The following is a 5,377-nucleotide window of genomic DNA, read 5'->3' on the forward strand; positions in this document are numbered from 1 at the left end:
ATATGACCAAGAATGAGTGCTATTTAAGAGATGCCAAGCTAAATGAAGGGGTAAGAGGAGACTTTTTTAATGGAGTGACAAATAGGAAGTAGATCAAGTGAAGAATGAAAGTTATTCCGAGAAGTATTTATCAATTGCAGAAAATCCTGGAATAGAATAGTTATACATAGTTTTAAGAAAGGGTAAATAGTTCATCATGCCAGAGCTTAGCTCTAGAGGAAGAGAATAAAAAGAAGAAAAAGATCTTGAGGATCCCAGCACACCCTGATAAGGAGTCAATGGCTCAGTGGGGAAATATGCAAGCTTCTCAGCAGCAAAGTGATAAAATTGGGTTTGTCTGTTAGACAAAATGGTATAGCTGCAGTGTGGAGAGTTGTTAAGGTATACAAAAGGACAAAAGAAAAATTAAATATAAATTTATTCACAGCCTTCATATAGACCATTTGAGCATAATCTTGAGGTTATATCTAAATATCTTCCACAAGGAAGCCCCTCATGACATGTTCATACTTAGTTTTTGCAATACTTAGTGGAGCATAATTTTAGAAACAGACGTGTAGAAACAGAAGGTGAAAAAATAAGCTGTTGGAAGATTTATCCTGTTGATATATGGTATAAAATTCAGTTATGAGATTTCATAGTCTGACTGAGAAGTACGAAATATTTCATTAGGGATAAGCGATGGATACTTGTTATTGAAAAACAATGCCATGAAATAAGCTGCATCCTTCAAGAATTAACTAAAAAAACTCTCCGGATTATTACTCATCACAAAAATTGAATTGAGCTGAAAATTTGGGATATACATTTCTGAAAACAAAACATTTGTTTTTGTGGCAAACAGCAGAATTTCACAAGGATACACTTCTTCAAAAATTTCAGCTTTAAAGACTAAAAATTCTTCACAATTCAAAAATTAAATCTGTACTTCAAACCTCAATATTGGAAACCTGGGTCCCTTTTAGGTCAATTTTAAAGTAGAGAGCTTTGTGGGATAGGTTTTACACTATCACTCAATTATAAAGCACATACCTTCTTTCATATTTTGATTTAATTTTTGACACCTAAAGATTTTAGCGGATTGAAATGTTTCCAATCTGTTAAGTGAAAAGACGTTTTGATGCTTCTATTATTAACATCCTGGTTCCTAAAATTCTATTTCCTAAATTGGGTGGTTTCCAAATATTATATAGAAAAGAATTGAAAGTACAGTAATTTTCATCTTACTGGAGTAGGTTCACACAATATCTTTCTCAGAGGAACAATTTTCTTAGTAATATATCTGCTTACTGTTGTCACTCTGAATCTGAAAGAACGAATTTTGGGACATGTGAATACTGTATACCATTTTTTGTATTATGATCTCTTAAAAGCAACATGCAAGATACCTGAAGAAAGGTAACTGTTTCCTCTGAGGTAATATATTTTTAAATACTACAAATCCAGTAATTTACTCTTATTTCAACTAGCAGGATTATGTAATAACCACAGAACATACAGGAAAATAAAAATATGCATTTTGAAATCACACATAAATAATGGTTACTCCAGTTAAATGATCTTTCATTCTATGATTTCTGGGATTTTAAGGGAGTATTAAATTCTAGAAAACTTCATAGTGTTATAGCCCAACTTTGTATACACAATATCCATTCATGTGCTTTGTGAATACCTAGAAGGGAAAATTTCAGGTATTCATTTCATATTTCATACCTTGTATTCTTGGAATAAATTCTTTGGATTCCTTTTTACATGTCGGTAATTTTGTTAATATTTTGTTGAGGATTTTTGGATCTATATTCTTTTTTTTTTAAGATTTATTCATTTATGATAGACAGAGAGAGAGAGAGGCAGAGACACAGGAGGAGGGAGAAGCAGGCCCATGCTGGGAGCCCGATGTGGGACTCGATCCCAGGACTCCAGGATCACGCCCTGGGCCAAAGGCAGACGCTAAACCGCTGAGCCACCCAGGGATCCCTGGATCTATATTCTTTTTTTTTTTTTTTTTTTTTTTTTAAAGATTTTATTTATTTATTTATTCATGAAAGACTGAGAGATAGAGAGAGCCAGAAACAAAGGCAGAGGGAGAAGCAGGCTCCATGCACCGGGAGCCCGATGTGGGACCCGATCCCGGGTCTCCAGGATCGCGCCCTGGGCCAAAGGCAGGCGCCAAACCGCTGCGCCACCCAGGGATCCCCCCTGGATCTATATTCTTAAGAGATATGGATCTGAAGTTTTCTTGTGATATCTTTGATTACAGAATCAAGGTAACACTGGCTTCATGGAATGAGTTGGGAAGTAATCCCTCCCTTACTATTGTTTGGATATATTTGAGAAGGATTGGATTGGGATTAATTATTCTTACATATTTTGTAGAATTAGTTAGTGAAGACATGTAGGTCTAAGCTTTTCTACTGCCAAGTTTTAAATTACTAATTCAAATCTCTCTCTCTCTCACACACACTCTTTCTCATTAGAAGTTTTTTATATTTTCTCTTTTTTTATTTTAGTAGACTACAGTTGTGTATGTCTTTCTATTTCTGGTTCTGCATCTATCAATCAACGTTTTCCCTGACTATTGCTAATTGTGTTGTTTTGTTTTCATGGCCATTAATTTTTATTGGATATGGGACATTATGATTGATACATTTAGAAATTCTGGATTATACTCTCCCAAAGACTGAAGTGTTTTTGTTTTTTGTTTTTTTTCCTAGCAGTCAGGTACATTACTGAGGGAATGTTTTAAAAGTATAGAAACTTGGTTTTATATTTTTTGGGGGGATAGGTTTATTTTTGTTTTGTCTTTTGATGCAGGGCATATTTCTTAATCCTAGTTTATAATCACTTCTACTAAGGCATTGTCCTGAAGTTTCAATGGAAGTCTAAGTTACTTAGGAAACTTTACAATTTTGTATAACCAAAACTCTAATTCTGTGTCCCTTGTGCTAAGTAGAAGCTCAAAATCCTACTCAGCTCTTTCAGTATTCTAGCTGTTTCCTGTTGGCTCCTTGACATTTCACTAGCTCATGCACTATCTAAGGGTCAGCCAAGGATTTAATGAAGCATATGCACTTCTTGGAGTATCTTCTTTATTTAGACCTCCCTTTAATGTCCAGCCACTCTTGTAATCCCAAATTCCATCCTATAACTTCTAACCCTATGTAATTGTGGTTTTCTTCTTTAATTATAACCTCTCAGTGTTACTGGAGCTTTTCGCACAGTGGAAAACTGAATAAACAGGTGTTTCATCCTGTGTGGTGTCCTTCTTTAAGAGTTGCATTATTTTGGAGTACCTGGATAGCTCAGTCGGGTTGAGCCTCTGAGTCTTAGTTTCAGCTCAGGTCAGGATCTCAGGGGTCCTAAGATCAAGCCCCATGTGGGACTCAGCACTCAACAGGGAGTCTGCTTGAAGTTTCCTTCCCTCTGTTCCTCTCCCTACTTGCTTATGCATGCTCTCTCTTTCTCTAAAATAAATAAATCTTAAAAAAAAAAAAAAAACCTTGCATTATTTCCAAACTCAGTCAATATAAGTCACTTTCAGGCGCTTTCAATAGTTGTTTAAAAAAAATTCCGGACTGCAAAAGGCAGGTGCTTGGGAGAAGGTTGCTGCTCAAGCTTTTGCTCCCCGCCTCCGAGGCTGCGGGCGCTCTCTGGGCATCTTGGTGGCCGGAGCTGCGGTGGGTGCCGCGGGTGGCGAGTTCAGGGCCTGGCAGTTGCTCCAGAGGCAGGGCGTGGAGGTGGCGCTGGCAGTGAGGGAGCCCCACGGTTCTGCAGAGAAGTCTCTCTTAGAACAATCTGGAGTCCCTTTAACTGGAACAGAATCTAGGCTTTACACTAATCCTGCCTTGCCTTATGATCAGTCAAAGCGGGTGGCCAGATGGGTTCTCCAACATACATCCAAGAGCAAGATAATGGGTGATGCCAACAGAACACATTGTAAATTCAAGCCTGATCCCAACATCCTGCCAACCTTCAGTGCCTTCAATGAAGACTATCTTGGGAGTGGGTGGTCAGGAGGACACATGGCTCCAGCAGGAAATGACAAATTTTCATCTAAAGCCATGGCTGAAACTTTTTGCTTTTCTAATATTGTGCCTCAGAATTTTGATAATAATGCTGGGTATTGGAACAGAATAGAAATGTACCGTCGAGAACTGACAGAGAGGTTTGAAGATGTCTGGATAGTACTTGGACCATTGACCTTTCCTCAGACTGGAAATGATGGAGAGAAAACCATTAGTTACGAGGGGATTGGTGAGGACAATGTGGCAGTCCCCTCACACCTTTATAAAGTGATCCTGCTCACAGAAGCCCGACTCTGCTGAACCCCTGGCACGAGGGGCCTTCGTGGTGCCCAGTGAAGCCGTTGGCCTCCAACCTCGGTTAAGTGAATTCCAAGCGAGCCTTCAGGACCTGGAGAAGTTGTCAGGACTGGTGTTTTTTCCTCATTTGGATAGAACTGGTGGTATCAGGAATATCTGCTCTGTGGACACCTGTAAGCTCCTGGATTTCCAGGAGTCCACTCTGTACCTGAGCACAAGAAAGACTGAGGGAACCCGATCAGTACTCAGGCTGGAAAAGATCATGGAACATTTGAAGAATGCAGGGATTGAACCGATGATTCCTTCATGAGCCGCTATAAGAAGAAGCTAGAAGAACTCCAAGCTAAGGCGCAGGCAGGATTCCTGGAGAGAAAGACATCTTAGTTTTGTTTTTCTTTTTTTTCCTCACAAGATATGTGACAGCATTTGTAATGAAGCAGGTGTGTCCTCTTCAGCTACTGCATTTTAGTAGCTTTGCTTGCTTAAAGAAATGATGAAATCCTAAATTTAAGACTAAATTTCACCCTAAAGATCTAAAAGTTTTTGTCAATTTTTCTTTATTTGATGCAGGAATAGATTATTAAGGGAACTGTAGGACCTGCGGATTGGGTGCTGATCTTGTGTCGGGTTCACAGAGGACTCTGGACACAAGATGACATGGCCTTTGTGTCTCTCTGGATGTTAGCTTGGAAAGACATTTTATTTTCATGCCTCCAAATCATGCATGATCTTTGATGAATCTGCTCATCTTTCCTGGAGGCTAGCGTCGAATGTTCTCTTTCTCTAGGACCTGAGTTGGTCTTTGAGATGGCATTTGGATATCTTCTGTGTGTTGTCCTGTCAACATGTATGATAGTGTTACATATTTGTTTCTTGCTCCTTCTCTCATAGAGCTGCTGGTCCTCCATTTCTGTCCTATAGAAGCCCTCAGCTACACTTTCTGCACACGTAGTGTGTTCAGTATACCAAGCTCATTGCTTTACAGCAACTCTCCGACCACTGCCCTCATTTTATGTGTCCAGAAATTAAGCCTTGGAGAGCTTACAAATTTTGTT

General features: G+C 39.0%; 1 pseudogene; it reads left to right on the forward strand.

Annotated features, from left to right (window-relative positions):
• Positions 1 to 2,222: 2,222 nt before the first annotated feature.
• Positions 2,223 to 4,706, forward strand: LOC144311735 (nuclease EXOG, mitochondrial pseudogene; annotated as a pseudogene).
• Positions 4,707 to 5,377: the final 671 nt, after the last annotated feature.

The sequence above is a fragment of the Canis aureus genome, chromosome 4 (genome assembly GCF_053574225.1).
Source record: "Canis aureus isolate CA01 chromosome 4, VMU_Caureus_v.1.0, whole genome shotgun sequence".
NCBI classification, from domain to species: Eukaryota; Metazoa; Chordata; class Mammalia; order Carnivora; family Canidae; genus Canis; species Canis aureus.